This window comes from Rattus norvegicus, chromosome 6 (genome assembly GCF_021556685.1).
Source record: "Rattus norvegicus strain SHRSP/BbbUtx chromosome 6, alternate assembly SHRSP_T2T, whole genome shotgun sequence".
NCBI classification, from domain to species: domain Eukaryota; kingdom Metazoa; phylum Chordata; class Mammalia; order Rodentia; family Muridae; genus Rattus; species Rattus norvegicus.
Genome location: NC_141539.1, coordinates 37,125,949 through 37,143,368, shown reverse-complemented (window position 1 = coordinate 37,143,368; position 17,420 = coordinate 37,125,949). Strand labels below are relative to the sequence as shown.

The 17,420-nt window shown below is 44.1% G+C and overlaps 1 pseudogene across 1 annotated transcript; it reads right to left on the bottom strand.

Moving 5' to 3' along the window:
* Positions 1-8,596: 8,596 nt before the first annotated feature.
* On the bottom strand, positions 8,597-12,419 carry Ccnf-ps2 (cyclin F, pseudogene 2; annotated as a pseudogene). The gene has a single exon (XR_015622912.1). The product of XR_015622912.1 is annotated as a cyclin F, pseudogene 2 (transcript).
* Positions 12,420-17,420: the final 5,001 nt, after the last annotated feature.

Below are 17,420 nucleotides of genomic sequence, written 5' to 3'. Positions count from 1 at the left end.
AGGTCACACAGCCTGTTGTAGCAGCCTACAGACCTGCTTCTGGTAGAAAAACCTGTTATAAAAAGACTCTATGAGCTTAGGATTTTAGCTTCCAGGAGGTCAAATTTCCTCAGGGCTTTCTCTCTCAGGACCTAGGATATGTATGAGAAACCTAGAGGAGATGAGAAATCCTGGAAAAGGGGGAAGTTAAAGGTTAGAAAGTCCTGTATCCTTTTGGGCCTGGGCTACCTCACTCAGGATGATAGTCTCAAGTTCCATCCATTTACCTGCAAAATCTATGATGTCTTTGTTTTTAATAAATGAATAGTACTGCATTGTATAGATGTACCACATCGTCTTTATCCATTCTTCAGTTGAGGGACATCTAGGTTGTTTCCACTTTCTGCCATTACGAATAACGCTACTATGAACTTAGTTGAGTAAGTGTCTTTGTGGTGTGGTGGAGCATCTTTTGCGTATACGCCAAGGAGTGGTATAGCTGGTCTTGAGGTAGCACTATTCCCAGTTTTCTGAGAAACCACCAAATTGATTTCCAATGTGGTTATACATGTTTGCCCTTCTACAAGCAACGAAAGAGTGTTTTTCTTGTTCTACATCCTCACCAACATGTGCTATCTCTTGAGTTGTTTTACTCTAGCCAATCTGACTGATATAAAATGGAACTGTACAGTTGTTTTGATTTGCGTTTCCCTGATCACTAAGGGCTTTGAACATTTCTTTTCTTTTTTTTTCGGAGCTGGGGATCGAACCCAGGGCCTTGCGCTTGCTAGGCAAGCGCTCTACCACTGAGCCAAATCCCCAACCCCTGAACATTTCTTTTAAGTACTTCCTGGTCATTCAAGATTCCTCTGTTGAGGATCCTCTGTTTAGCTCTGAACCCCATTTTTTTTATTAACTTGAGTATTTCTTTTTTTTTTTTAATTAACTTGAGTATTTCTTATATACATTTCAAGTGTTATTCCCTTTCCCGGTATCCGGGCAAACATCCCCCTCCCCCCTCCCCTTCCTTATGGGTGTCCCCCTCCCAACCCTCCCCCCATTGCCGCCCTCCCCCCACCAGTCTAGTTCACTGGGGGTTCAGTCTTAGCAGGACCCAGGGCTTCCCCTTCCACTGGTGCTCTTACTAGGATATTCATTGCTACCTATGAGGTCAGAGTCCAGGGTCAGTCCATGTATAGTCTTTGGGTAGTGGCTTAGTCCCTGGAAGCTCTGGTTGCTTGGCATTGTTGTACTTTTGGGGTCTCGAGCCCCTTCAAGCTCTTCCAGTTCTTTCTCTGATTCCTTCAACGGGGGACCTATTCTCAGTTCAGTGGTTTGCTGCTGGCATTCACCTCTGTATTTGCTGTATTCTGGCTGTGTCTCTCAGGAGTGATCTACATCCGGCTCCTGTCGGTCTGCACTTCTTTGCTTCATCCATCTTGTCTAATTGGGTGGCTGTATATGTATGGGCCACATGTGGGGCAGGCTCTGAATGGGTGTTCCTTCAGTCTCTGTTTTAATCTTTGCCTCTCTCTTCCCTGCCAAGGGTATTCTTGTTCCCCTTTTAAAGAAGGAGTGAAGCATTCACATTTTGATCATCCGTCTTTAGTTTCATTTGTTCTAGGCATCTAGGGTAATTCAAGCATTTGGGCTAATAGCCACTTATCAATGAGTGCATACCATGTATGTCTTTCTGTGATTGGGTTAGCTCACTCAGGATGATATTTTCCAGTTCCAACCATTTGCCTACGAATTTCATAAACTCGTTGTTTTTGATAGCTGAGTAATATTCCATTGTGTAGATGTACCACATTTTCTGTATCCATTCCTCTGTTGAAGGGCATCTGGGTTCTTTCCAGCTTCTGGCTATTATAAATAAGGCTGCAATGAACATAGTGGAGCACGTGTCTTTTTTATATGTTGAGGCATCTTTTGGGTATATGCCCAAGAGAGGTATAGCTGGATCCTCAGGCAGTTCAATGTCCAATTTTCTGAGGATCCTCCAGACTGATTTCCAGAATGGTTTTACCAGTCTGCAATCCCACCAACAATGGAGGAGTGTTCCTCTTTCTCCACATCCTCGCCAGCATCTGTTGTCCCCTGAGTTTTTGATCTTAGCCATTCTCACTGGTGTGAGGTGAAATCTCAGGGTTGTTTTGATTTGCATTTCCCTTATGACTAAAGATGTTGAACATTTCTTTAGGTGTTTCTCAGCCATTCGGCATTCCTCAGCTGTGAATTCTTTGTTTAGCTCTGAACCCCATTTTTTAATAGGGTTATTTGTTTCCCTGCGGTCTAACTTCTTGAGTTCTTTGTATATTTTGGATATAAGGCCTCTATCTGTTGTAGGATTGGTAAAGATCTTTTCCCAATCTGTTGGTTGCCGTTTTGTCCTAACCACAGTGTCCTTTGCCTTACAGAAGCTTTGCAGTTTTATGAGATCCCATTTGTCGATTCTTGATCTTAGAGCGTAAGCCATTGGTGTTTTGTTCAGGAAATTTTTTCCAGTGACCATGTGTTCCAGATGCTTCCCTAGTTTTTCTTCTATTAGTTTGAGTGTGTCTGCTTTGATGTGGAGGTCCTTGATCCACTTGGACTTAAGCTTTGTACAGGGTGATAAGCATGGATCGATCTTCATTCTTCTACATGTTGACCTCCAGTTGAACCAGCACCATTTGCTGAAAATGCTATCTTTTTTCCATTGGATGGTTTTGGCTCCTTTGTCAAAAATCAAGTGACCATAGGTGTGTGGGTTCATTTCTGGGTCTTCAATTCTATTCCATTGGTCTATCTGTCTGTCTCTGTACCAATACCATGCAGTTTTTATCACTATTGCTCTGTAATACTGCTTGAGTTCAGGGATAGTGATTCCCCCTGAAGTCCTTTTATTGTTGAGGATAGCTTTAGCTATCCTGGGTTTTTTGTTATTCCAGATGAATTTGCAAATTGTTCTGTCTAACTCTTTGAAGAATTGGATTGGTATTTTGATGGGGATTGCATTGAATCTGTAGATTGCTTTTGGTAAAATGGCCATTTTTACTATATTAATCCTGCCAATCCATGAGCATGGGAGATCTTTCCATCTTCTGAGGTCTTCTTCAATTTCCTTCTTCAGTGTCTTAAAGTTCTTATTGTACAGATCTTTTACTTGCTTTGTTAAAGTCACACCGAGGTACTTTATATTATTTGGGTCTATTATGAAGGGTGTCGTTTCCCTAATTTCTTTCTCGGCTTGTTTCTCTTTTGTATAGAGGAAGGCAACTGATTTATTTGAGTTAATTTTATACCCAGCCACTTTGCTGAAGTTGTTTATCAGCTTTAGTAGTTCTCTGGTGGAACTTTTGGGATCACTTAAATATACTATCATATCATCTGCAAATAGTGATATTTTGACTTCTTCTTTTCCGATCTGTATCCCCTTGACCTCCTTTTGTTGTCTGATTGCTCTGGCTAGAACTTCAAGAACTATATTGAATAAGTAGGGAGAGAGTGGGCAGCCTTGTCTAGTCCCTGATTTTAGTGGGATTGCTTCAAGTTTCTCTCCATTTAGTTTAATGTTAGCAACTGGTTTGCTGTATATGGCTTTTACTATGTTCAGGTATGGGCCTTGAATTCCTATTCTTTCCAGGACTTTTATCATGAAGGGGTGTTGAATTTTGTCAAATGCTTTCTCAGCGTCTAATGAAGTGATCATGTGGTTTTGTTCTTTCAGTTTGTTTATATAATGGATCACGTTGATGGTTTTCCGTATATTAAACCATCCCTGCATGCCTGGGATGAAGCCTACTTGGTCATGGTGGATGATTGTTTTGATGTGCTCTTGGATTCGGTTTGCCAGAATTTTATTGAGTATTTTTGCGTCGATATTCATAAGGGAAATTGGTCTGAAGTTCTCTTTCTTTGTTGTGTCTTTGTGTAGTTTAGGTATAAGAGTAATTGTGGCTTCGTAGAAGGTATTCGGTAGTGATCCATCTGTTTCAATTTTGTGGAATAGTTTGGATAATATTGGTATGAGGTCTTCTATGAAGGTTTGATAGAATTCTGCACTAAACCCGTCTGGACCTGGGCTCTTTTTGGTTGGGAGACCTTTAATGACTGCTTCTATTTCCTTAGGAGTTATGGGGTTGTTTAACTGGTTTATCTGTTCCTGATTTAACTTCGGTACCTGGTATCTGTCTAGGAAATTGTCCATTTCCTGAAGATTTTCAAGTTTTGTTGAATATAGGTTTTTATAGTAAGATCTGATGATTTTTTGAATTTCCTCTGAATCTGTTGTTATGTCTCCCTTTTCATTTCTGATTTTGTTAATTTGGACGCATTCTCTGTGTCCTCTCGTTAGTCTGGCTAAGGGTTTATCTATCTTGTTGATTTTCTCAAAGAACCAACTTTTGGTTCTGTTGATTCTTTCTATGGTCCTTTTTGTTTGTACTTGGTTGATTTCTGCTCTGAGTTTGATTGTTTCCTGCCTTCTACTCCTCCTGGGTGTATTTGCTTCTTCTTGTTCTAGAGCTTTTAGGTGTGCTGTCAAGCTGCTGACATATGCTCTTTCCTGTTTCTTTCTGCAGGCACTCAGCGCTATGAGTTTTCCTCTTAGCACAGCTTTCATTGTGTCCCATAAGTTTGGGTATGTTGTACCTTCATTTTCATTAAATTCTAAAAAGTTTTTAATTTCTTTCTTTATTTCTTCCTTGACCAGGTTATCATTGAGTAGAGCATTGTTCAATTTCCAAGTATATGTGGGCATTCTTCCTTGATTGTTATTGAAGACCAGTTTTAGGCCGTGGTGGTCCGATAGCACGCATGGGATTATTTCTATCTTTCTGTACCTGTTGAGGCCCGTTTTTTGACCAATTATATGGTCAATTTTGGAGAAAGTACCATGAGGAGCTGAGAAGAAGGTATATCCTTTTGCTTTAGGATAGAATGTTCTATAAATATCCGTTAAGTCCATTTGGCTCATGACTTCTCTTAGTCTGTCTACATCTCTGTTTAATTTCTGTTTCCATGATCTGTCCATTGATGAGAGTGGGGTGTTGTAATCTCCCACTATTATTGTGTGAGTTGCAATGTGTGTTTTGAGCTTTAGTAAGGTTTCTTTTACGTATGTAGGTGCCCTTGCATTTGGGGCATAGATATTTAGGATTGAGAGTTCATCTTGGTGGATTTTTCCTTTGATGAATATGAAGTATCCTTCCTTATCTTTTTTGATGACTTTTAATTGAAAATTGATTTTATTTGATATTAGAATGGCTACTCCAGCTTGCTTCTTCTGACCATTTGCTTGGAAAGTTGTTTTCCAGCCTTTCACTCTGAGGTAATGTCTGTCTTTGTCTCTGAGGTGTGTTTCCTGTAGGCAGCAGAATGCAGGGTCCTCGTTGCGTATCCAGTTTGTTAATCTATGTCTTTTTATTGGGGAGTTGAGGCCATTGATGTTGAGAGATATTAAGGAATAGTGATTATTGCTTCCCATTATATTCATATTTGGATGTGAGGTTATGTTTGTGTGCTTTCATTCTCTTTGTTTTGTTGCCAAGACGATTAGTTTCTTGCTTCGTCTAGGGTATAGCTTGCCTCCTTATGTTGGGCTTTACCATTTATTATCCTTTGTAGTGCTGGATTTGTAGAAAGATATTGTGTAAATTTGGTTTTGTCATGGAACATCTTGGTTTCTCCATGTATGTTAATTGAGAGTTTTGCAGGATACAGTAACCTGGGCTGGCATTTGTGTTCTCTTAGGGTCTGTATGACATCAGTCCAGGATCTTCTGGCCTTCATAGTTTCTGGCGAGAAGTCTTGTGTGATTCTGATAGGTCTGCCTTTATATGTTACTTGACCTTTTTCCCTTACTGCTTTTAATATTCTTTCTTTATTTTGTGCGTTTGGTGTTTTGACTATTATGTGACGGGAGGTGTTTCTTTTCTGGTCCAATCTATTTGGAGTTCTGTAGGCTTCTTGTATGCCTATGGGTATCTCTTTTTTTAGGTTAGGGAAGTTTTCTTCTATGATTTTGTTGAAGATATTTACTGGTCCTTTGAGCTGGGAGTCTTCACTCTCTTCTATACCTATTATCCTTAGGTTTGATCTTCTCATTGAGTCCTGGATTTCCTGTATGTTTTGGACCAGTAGCTTTTTCCGCTTTACATTATCTTTGACAGTTGAGTCAATGATTTCTATGGAATCTTCTACTCCTGAGATTCTCTCTTCCATATCCTGTATTCTGTTGGTGAAGCTTGTATCTACAGCTCCTTGTCTCTTCTTTTGGTTTTCTATATCCAGGGTTGTTTCCTTGTGTTCTTTCTTTCTTTTTTTTTATTTTTTTTATTCCCTTTCCTGGTTTCCGGGCAAACATCCCCCTCCCCCCTCCCCTTCCTTATGGGTGTTCCCCTCCCCATCCTCCCCCCATTGCCGCCCTCCCCCCAACAATCTAGTTCACTGGGGGTTCAGTCTTAGCAGGACACAGGGCTTCCCCTTCCACTGGTGCTCTTACTAGGATATTCAATGCTACCTATGGGGTCAGAGTCCAGGGTCAGTCCATGTATAGTCTTTAGGTAGTGGCTTAGTCCCTGGAATCTCTGGTTGCTTGGCATTGTTGTACATATGGCGTCTCGAGCCCCTTCAAGCTCTTCCAGTTCATTCTCTGATTCCTTCTGAACCCCATTTTTAAAATTAGGTTATTTGGGTTGTTGGTGCCTAACTTCTTGAGTTCTTTATGAATTTTGGATATTAGCCCTCTGTCAGATGTAGGGTTGGTGAAGATCCTTTTCCAATCTGTAGGCTGCTGTTTTGTCCCATCGACAGTGTCCTTTGCCTTACAGAGGCTTTGCAGTCTCATGAGGTCCCATTTATCAGTTGCTGATCTTAGAGGCTGAGTCACTGCTTTTCTGTTCAGGAAATTGTCTGCTGTATGAGTGCATTCAAGGCGTTTACCTGCTTTCTCTTCTACGAGATTTAGTGTATCCAATTTCCCGTTGAGGTCCTGATCCACCTGGACTTGAGTTTTGTTCAGGGTGATAAATATGGATCCATTTGCATCCTTCTTCATGTAGACACCCAGTTAGACCAGCACCATTTGTTGAAGATGTTTTCTTTCTTTTTCCATTGTATGGTTTTTGGCTTCTTTATAAAAAAAAAAATCAAGTGCCCATAGGTATTTCTGGGTCTTCAATTCAGTTCCATTGAACAACCTGCCTGTCTCTGTATCATGCACTTTATTTTTTAAATCACTATTGCTCTGTAGTACAGTCTGAGGTCAGGGAAGATGATTCCTCTCAAGTTCTTTTATGGTTCAAGATTGTTTTGGTTATCCTGTTTTTTTCCCATATGAAGCTGAGAATATCTTTAAGGGTCTATAAAAATTTGTGTTGAAAATTTGATAGGGATTGCATTGAATCTGTAGATTGATTTTGTTAAGATGGCCATTTTCACTATGTTAATACTAGCTATCCCACGAGCATGGGAGATTTTTCCATCTTCTGATCTCTTGTTTGGCCTCAGCGGGAGAGGGAGCGCCTAACCTCACAGAGACTTGAAGTGCCAGGGTGAGGGGATTACTCAGGGGACAGTGAGTGGGATGTAAAGTGAATAAGTAAAACATAAAATTAAATTAAAAAAGAAAGTCCTATGTTCATATTGTCTTATTGGCACGGTGTTACTGGGGAGTTGTGGGTATGTGTAGACTCTGTCGTAGACTTGTGTCTTTGCTATACTCAGGACTAAGGGGAGATCTTATACCCTTACTTCATTTCTTTTCCTGTCAGAGTAAAGGAGTTAGTGGGTCAAGGCTGCTGGGCATATGCACGGGACAAAGTAGGGCAAAGTCAATATGCAGTCTGACATGGCAGCAAGAAGCAGTTGTCATGGAAAATATTTGCTCAAAGGTGCTAGTTTTAGACAGTCAGGGAAGCATGGTATTATCAAACACCATGGACTTAAGCTCCTCAAGCAAACTGACAGTGGTTCTCAACTCGTGGGTTGTGACCCATTTGGGGGGGTCAAACAATGCTTTCACAGGGGTTGAATATCCAGATATCCTGCATATCAGATATTTATAGTATTATTCATAACAATGGCAAAATTATAGTTATGAAGTAGCAATAGAAATAATTGTATGGTTGGGGATCACTACAACATGAGGAACTGTATTAAAGGGTTGTAGCATTTGGAGGAGGGTTGGGAACCACTGCTCAAAGACTTCAGAGAAAGGGGGAGTAGTGAGAAAAACTCCAAGAGGTGAATAAAACCAAACTCCATACCTAGGTGTCACTTTAGGACAAAGGAAATAGAGGTTGCCAAGGCTGTGACCTGGGAAGGTAGGGACAAGGAAGGGCTGGTGGGGATAGCTCTAGGACTTGGAGTTGGAAGAAAGGAAAGAAGGCTTTTTTTTTTTAAACAACCACTACCAGCCTGGCTTCCTCACAGGACAGAGATAAACTCTCCTTGGGACCAAGTTAGCCTCATAGAACTCCCCACTGCCCCAAACACACACTTGAGAGGAAACTATAAGCTGTAGCAATTTCATGGAATGGTTAATCATTTTTTTAACTAGGGGGGGGAATTTGTTAATTAGTACAAGAATCAATAGTAGTTCTAGCAATTGAAAAATAAGGCTCAATTTTTAAAAAATAATTATTTTATTTATTTACATCCCAAATGTTGCCCCCTCCCTCCCAGAGTTCTTCACTCCATGACCCCTCTCCTTCAGCTCTCAGAGGGTGCTCCCCACTTCACCCACTCCCAGGCATCCCCCTTCCCTGGGGCATCAGGTCTCTACAGGATTAGGCACACCCTCTTCCCCAGTGGTTAATCTTTCAGTGGTCAGACAGTACATACTGGAGCTGAGTGAAATATCTTGGAGGCATCCATAGAAGGAATTGATTGTTTCAGTATATGTAGGGAACCTGCAACCGTAAGCCCTAACTGTCCAGTCAGGTAAAACACTGGAGACATCCAATAACATCCTAGAGGGAGCCCTGGGGATTGTCTGGTAGAGACACAGTTTGGCTTGTGCAGCAACGTGAGTCAGGATGACAGAGATTAATGTAGTTGGGTGTGCAAGTGATCAGAGGTGGTGTAAGGACCAAAAGATGCTTTCTGGGAGTCCTGTAGGATTTTCCCCAAGGCACAGAAAGGAGCCAGTAAGGAAGTGTAAGACTTTAGAGAACTCAGGTCTGGCCAGATCATCTGGAACACATTATTATTCTTTGAATCACCATTTTGCAAATGAAGTTCCTGAGGATCAAAAGGGTGACAAGGGTCTCCCGGGGCACTTCAGCTAATTAGGTGGCAAACTCAGACATCACAGCCAAGTCTCCCTCTTAGGGGCGATCCACTTCTTGATCCATTGATCACACTGATCCCTGAATTGCTGTGAGTCCTCATCTGGATCTCTCAAAGTTTGAGAGTAACCTCCAGTCTCCCATGGAAGGCCTTACACATTTTCATTTTTTTTTTAAATTGGGGATCTGTTATCTTTTTATCTAATACCCTCTATTTTAATAGCTTCCTTTTTTCCCTCCCCATTAGAAGAAATGTAGAAATAAAGACGGACAAAGAATGGCTTAGAAATTCAGTGCAGAAACACGGTCACATGGATACGATGGGACACAGACAAAGCAGAGGGCAGATTTTGAAAGTGAGCTCAAAGTGCCAGAGGGAGGGACAGACTCCTGCAACCCCAGCTTCAAGGGCCTCACACCTCACCATTAGGTGAAAATCAACTCTGATATGCAGGGACACAGGCTCCCTAGGCTGAAGGGGTGAGGGGGACAGTGCTGTGTTCAGGTGAGAGCTCCCCACTGGTCTAAAACAAGACTTGACTGCAGGGGTTTGAACTGTGTTAGGTTACCCAGGCTAGTATTCTTCACTGAGCCTCATGCTCCTGGAGACAGCAGGACACAGAAGGGTAGAGAGGGATGGGTTTCACAGGTGTGCCATGACTGCTGGGAGGCTGCTATCCAGCATGAAGAGCTTTTCACCGAGCTCCATGTTCTGAAAGTTTGCACTGAACTCCCCTAAGGAATCTGCTGCCCTTCTGGATCTACACAGCATCCATCGGCAGTGTCCTAGTGAAACAGCGGCCCTCCCTCAGTAAACATTCAGCGTGGCGAAGGCTAGCACACTCAGAGCTTCAGGAAACCCAGGTTCGTGTCCTCGTCACTGTGCACCAATAGGTTTTGGCGCTTTACCAGTTGCTGGTGAGCACCGCTTTCTGGGAGATTTGGGGGAGGACACTGTAAACATGACTTCTTGGCCTGATGGTGGCAAGGCTTTGTGCTTGAGTGGCTTCCCACAGAGAGCACTGAGGTAGATTGGGGAGAGCCCCCCATGCCACCATCCAGGGGGCTTATGGGACTTGAGCTGCTGACAGAAGAGTAGCCTGAGGTCGTGATGTCCTTGCCTGGATCTCCCCTGTTGCAGGGAAGGGGCCAGGGAGCTGAGGCTGGAGGTGTCTGGGTGCCTGGTGCTGGGTGGATCTTGTCCTCTGGCCAAACCTTCTTATCACTGGACTCCTGGCAGCAGTGTTCTTCTGGGTTCAAGTAGACCACAGTGACATCAAGGAGTCCACTGGAAGCTGTAACACCCCTCTCCTTCTCACCTTCGCTCTCCTGGTCTCCCTCATAGCCAAAGCAGCAGTCCAGGCTCCAGTCCAGAAGGTTGCCTAGCAATGTCTCCTCCTAGTTCCATAGTTCTGTGGTGGGCGTGGTGACAAAGCTGCCCCGTCCTCCTGAAGGCTGTTCTCTCACTTCCGTTTGCTTCTCCTCCCAGAGGGTGAGCTGAGGAAGGTGTGGATCTCCCCTGAGCTAGGGAAAGATGGAGTCTCTGGGCTCTTCTGTTTCACTTCTAATGTACTGCACAATTCAGCATAGCTCCTTCTGGCTGATCTCCTCATAGCACTTTTCCTGAAACCGCTGTTTCACGGCCGTCAGAGAGACTTGTCTGTAGCCTTTGGGTACATCATCATGGAAACACTTCTTATGAAGGCTCAAGACGCAGGGCGTGGGGTCACTGTAGGAGAACCCAGTGAGGTCCCACAGCTGAGTGGTTCAGGGCTGTGTCTGTCCATGCATCAGTCTGGCCAGGAGCAGGGCGGCAGAGGCCAGGTGGGCTGGGGTGTAGACAGACAGGGTGAGCTCACAGAGGAAGCTGCACAGGTATTGGGTTCTGGGTGTGACAGGGACCAGTGTCAGCAGGACCTCTTTATAGTCAACCACCGTAGGGATCCGAATCTTCCCTTCCAGGGCGGAGATGATCTCCCTCTTCACGCGTACCAAGTCCTTGTATTTATACGTGTTGTCTGTGAGCCGCACAGCCTCTCTAATGGTCAGGATCTCTTTGCTGATGAACCAGGTACAGATGACCATGCAGGCAATGCCCAGAAGCTGGAGCTTGTATCTGGGGACCAGTTTCCTCTGCAAGTACCGGCCTACACACTCCACTGTCAGGTGAAGACACAGGCTTGTGAAGTCCTTCATCGGGGCAACTTCCACCAACCAGCCGATTAGAATGTACCTCACGGTGTCACTGAGCCCCTTCTGCACAGAGAATATCTGCTGCTTGTTGACGGCCTGGGAGGCTTGGAAGAGCTGACAGACCGACTCACTGAAGGCCTTCCCTTCTAGTCCAAGCTGGCTTCCACCTGCACAGTCTTTGGCCAAAGCCGGCTGTGCTTCCCAGCAGCCTTTGCCAGCGAAGTCCCTGAGTTTCCGGAAGCTGTGGAGTCATCATTCAGGATCAGACATATCCACCTTTCTGTCACTTTCTCAAAGGGGGTATGAGCTGGCCAGGCATCCCTGATGAGCAGACGCTTCAAAAAGGTTATGAGCCTGCTTCCTTTTCTCTTCGTCCTCAAAAAGATTTAGCACTCTTCCCAAGCAATGTAGTAGGGAAGCTTTTTATGACTTCTTTGTAATTGACACTCGGCCCTGAGGCTGTCATGGACCATGGCCTTGCAACAGCTTCCAGACACTGACCATGGTGGGCAGATGGAGAGCCAGATGAAGGGGTCTGAACCCATATTCAATCTCTCGTCCATGCTGAAGAAGCGAGAGGCCTTCAGGCCATTCACTTCCGCGTAGGCCTCGTCCGACACAGACAAGCCTTCATTGTAGAGGCAGGCGATCCCCAACTTCACAGCAGCTTCAAAATCCCCCCTTTTCAGCAGCCCCTTCAAAGAGCTTTAGGTTCTGTGGAGAAGGCCACAGCTCTGGGAAGCTGGCAGATGCCCACACACTGGCATGGTTGTCCACCAGGTACCTGAGGTGGGAGTGGACAGCTCGGACAGCAGGGACGTCCCCAACAGAAAGCTATTTCAGGATATGAAAGAGTATGTCTTCTGGGAGACTCAAGATGGTTTAGTTCCTGGGTCTTCTTTTGAGTCGTCGCTTAGTAGGGTAACAGAAACACTTGGCACACCTACAATGGATCACACCGCCGCTCCCCATCACCGAGCCACACGTTTTCATTTTAAACCTGAAAGCCTAGGATAATGCCTGGCCCAGAAAATAGATTTGCTAAATGCAACCAAAGAAATGAAATAATTTCCCCTCGAAGTGGGGAGTTTGTCTGTCCAACAATCCAGGTGTCCCAGGGAAGAAAAGACAACATGAGGTAGTTTGTGATTAATGTATGCCAGGCACTTAAAGATTTTTTCCTATTCTTTCTTTTGTATAAATTAGCCTATCCATTAATATAATTTAGCTAGTATCATGATAACCACTCAAGGCACCCGCCTCAGTACCAAAATGAAGCCACAGCAGATCTCCCATCCAGCTGTGTATCTTCCCTGTTCTTTCTCCTGTAACCCATCCTGAATCTTCAGTTTTTTGTTCTCTGGTTTTAAAACTGGACTTTAAAAGTCTTTGGTTTTCACTGAGTTTTAACTTTATTCTGTCTTCTGAGACTTGCCATTTTATTCTGTATCATATTGGTACGACTTCTCTGCATCACTGTAATTGAACTTACACATCATTAATTTTGATCGTCGCTACTGGGACATGATCCATTTATCTCTGTTCTGTGTACCAGAGTTGACATTTCTTATCTAATTCCATCTTCCCAAGAACTCTAACAAAAGGGAACCACCTTCATTTCCTGGGAAATCTATTTTGCAATGAGGTTAGCAAAAGTAAGTTAGATAATTCATGGATGAGGTGACACTTGAATTTGTCATTTGATCTTTTTCCTGAGCAAGTGGGGGGGTGTACTGCCTTTTTGGGTCTTTTTTTTTTAATATATGCTCAGCATAACAATGGGGTGGCACTGAGCCCTCCCTCCACAGATTCTTCTGTAAGCGTCTAATGCACACACCAACATCCTAGTGATGCAGGCCTGCTTAAGCCAATCTAGTACTCTGTGAGGACCTTGGTGCCCTTCTAGATGGGTACCAAACTTAACTGGAGGAGAAAGGCATGAAGCAAAAAGGCCCTTTGCGGGGGATGTTGTGGAATATTTGTGGACTGGGTTCTTCATGGAGCTACTCTCCCTTCAGGTCAGTGTCTGTTTTAGTGTCTCCACTCTGGTAGCTCCTGGGCTATTCTTGTTGTATAGCTGATGCCCCAAGTTTAAGCTCACAAAGGTAGGGCCACAGGCCTGTAGCTCAGATGCCTGGTCATCCCCGAGGTTTGAATGGTTCCTATGATTCCTCTACTCTAACACTGAACTAGATAGTGCCAATGGGGACTGGACAAGGACCAGAGCTTAGTGCCCATTGCTTTGAGTCCAGTGAAGCTCTTCTCAGATCCAGGGAAGCAGGAACCAGTTTGGAGGATAAGAGCAGGGCTCTCAGCCTAAGGAGACACATGTACCTGCCCCACCAATGTTTTATGAGGCTCTGGAATGTTATTTGTTGGTGACCACCCAGCCATCCCACCAACAAATGGAGCACCCCAAAGGGAGTTGTAGTGACCTCTTAATGTGAGACAGCCTACAAAGAGATGAGCTAAGAGGAAGGGTCTGTTTCTGCACATTTATCTCTGGTTATTAGACACTTTTAGAGGGAACATCTGTTTGTCCACTCTGGCTCCCATATTGTAGGCCCCACTTGAAGTCTGTTTTGGCCCCTTCCCTGACTGAATGGGGACTAAGTCATAAATCAGAACCAGAAGGGGGCCCTAGAATGGGTTGCGAGAGGGGGCTTTTAGTCTTCTCACCAAGGAAGGTAGACTTGAGGTCTTCATCTGCTGAGTCTTCAAACGACGAGACAGAGAAAATGGAGACCACACAAAGGTACCTGGTGGGCTCAGTCCAAATGGATCCATTCAATACAGGGTCTATGCTGGGTACAATGCGATGGGCTTGAGCTGGGCCTGGGAGTCAAGTCAGCACATGGCTTGTGGTCATGCAAACAAAGCTCCGGGGACCTGGGCAGGGTGCCATTCTTTGATTCCTCCTTTGATTTAAACCTTGGATGTTTGTTTTATAAGAGGAAAATCTGTGGTTATAGGAGGACTTACCACATCACCTCACAGTATGTCCTCAGGAGATGTACAAGTTGAGTCACTTGCTGTACAATTGGCCAGTTAATTATACAATGAGAAAACACTGTGTTTTCTTGTTAATTTTCTAAAGCTATGCATGATCAGCGTTAAGTTGTCCCCATTCTGTTGGCTGTTGTTCTCCAGCGTGCATCTCTATCTTATCCCAGTAGGAAATTTCCACTTGAGCACAGCAGTACAATTGGAGCCTACTGTGTGCTCCCACAGGCACTGCATGGCTGTGACAGTCTCTGTCTGAGTCCGTCACCTGCTCCTGTAATCTTCCTCTCATCAACACTCTTTCTGGTTCTACTTCTACAGGTTACACAGGTTCAAAATGTCTTAACTCTGAGGTCTGCCTTGATTATTGCTGTGGCTTGAGGTAGCCCTAGAGTTCTTGTCCTAGATCTCCAAACTAACAGTATTATGTAAGGGTACAAACCTTATAAATAGATGAATCCTGTTATTAAGGGAGTTGGTTAATTATAAAAAGGGAATTCTATCCAATTTCCTTCATTCTTTGTTCTTGGGTTCCCTCCTTCCTTCTTTCTCCTCTCTCTCTTGCTCTTTCCTTGACTCTGCTTTTCCTTCTGCCATGCCATGACTGTGCTGGCTAGTTTTTATGTCATTTTGACACATGCTAGAGTCATCTGAGAAGAGGGAACCTTAATTGAGAAAGTGCTTGCATAATATCTATTTGAAGGCAAGAAAGTGATACACTTTCTTAACTAGTAATAGATGTTGGAGGGTCCAGGTAGGTGTTGCCATCTCTGGGCTGGTGGTTCTGGGTTCTGTCGTGGGAACTGCCTTGAATGCATTGGCACAGGACACACAAATTGCTGAACAGAACACCAAATGGGACCTCATGAAACTGAAAAGCTTTTGCAAGGCTAAGGTCACAATCAACAGGGCAAAATGGCAGCCTACAAAATGGGCAAAGATCTTCACCAACCCTACATCCAATAGATGACAAATATCCAAAATATATAAAGGATTCAAGAAGTTAGCTATCAACGCTACACTCCACAGACCCAAAGAAGCTAAACAAGAAGGAAGGCCCAAGTGAGGAGGCTTGAATCTCACTTAGAAGGGGAAATAAAATAGTCATGGGAGGGAGGGACCTGAGTGGGAGAGGAGATGGGGAGTGGAGTGGGGAGGTTCAGGATCAGGTGTGGGGAGGGACAAGGAGAGAGGGTCAGAGGGCCAGGAGAATGAATAGTAATCTGCAGCTGGTGGGGGTGGGGTGGGGACATCTCTGGGACATTTCAGAGACCTGGGAGCAGGGAAGCTCCCAGGAATCTATGGGGATGACCTTAGCTGAGGCTCAAAGCAGTGGGGTTATAGAACTTGAAAAGTCTACCTCCTGTAGCCAGGCAGAAACTCCAGTGGAGTGATAGGGACATCAACCCACCCTCAAAACTTTTGGCCCAAAATTTATTCTGTACACAAGGAATACAGGGACAGGGGGATGGAGTAGAGACTGAGGGAATGACCAACCAATAACCATTCCAGCTTGAGACCCATCCCATGGGTGAGCACCTATTCCCAGCATTATTAATGATTTCTGTTATGCTTGCAGACAGGAGTCCTAGCATGACTGTCCTCTGAGAGGCTCCACCTATCAGTTGACTGAGACAGATGCAGAAATCTACACCCAAACATTGGATGGAGCTCAGAGACTCTTATAGAAGAGTTGGGGGAAGAATTGAGAGCCCTGCTTGATGCCCCAGTGTAGGGGAATGTCAGGGCGGGGAGGTGGGAGGAAGTAGGTGGGTGGGTGAGGGAGCACCCTCATGGAATCAGAGGGTGAGGGTGGGGGTTAGTGAGTTTCTGGAGGGGAAACTGGGAAAAGGGATAACATTTAAAATGTAAATAAAAAAATCCAATAAAAAATCTGCATTATAATAAAAAAAAGTGCCCCAAAGGGGATAGGAACTCAACAGGAAGACCAATAGGCTCAACTAACCTGGACTCTTGGGGGCTCTCAGAGACTGAACCACCAACCAAGGAGCATATACAGGCTGGGCTGGTCCTACACCTCTCACATAAATGCAGGAGATGTGCAGCCCAGTCTTTATGTGGGTTCTGTGCAAAAGGAGCAGGGACTATCCTTTAAGCTGTTGCCTGTCCCCGAACTGAACTGACTTGTCTGGCCTCAGTGGGAGAGGATGAACCTAGTTCTGCAGAGACTTGATGTGTCAGGAGAAGGGAGTATGGGTTGAAGGACTGTGTGAGGTGAGGACTGGGAGAGGGCAGCAATGTAACATGAATGTATATAAAGTGATAGGATGTAAAGTGAATGAATGAATAAGCAATAAAAAATTATTAAAAACAGGGTACAGAGCTAAACAGAGAATTCTCAACAGAGGAATCTCCAATGGCCAAGAAGCACGTAATGGATTGTTCAACATCCTCGGTCGTCTGGGAAATGCAAATCAAAACAACTCTGAGATTTCATCTTATACCTGTCAGGATGGCTAAGGTCAAAAGCCTCAAGTCACGATAGCAAGGATGTGGAACAAAGGGGAATGCTCCTCCATTGCTGGTGGGAATGCAAACCCGTACAACCGCTTTCAAAATCAATTTGGCACTTCCTCAGGAAAAATGGGAACAGTTATATCCTAGGACACAGCTATATCATTCCTGGGCATAAACCCAAAAGATGCCCCACTATACCACAGGGCCACTTGCTCAACTATGTTCATAGCAGCTTTAGTCACAGTAGCCAGAAACCCAGATGTCCCTCAACCAAAGAATGAATAAAGAAAATGTGGTTCATTTACACAATGAAATACTATTCAATTATTAAAAATAAAGACATAGATTTTTCAGGCAAATGGATGGAACTTGAGAATATTGTCCTGAGCGATATAATCCAGATCCCAAAAGACATGCATAGTTTGTACTCACTTTTAAGTGGATATTAGCCACTTGAAATACAGGTACCGTGCTACACCCCACAGACCCAAA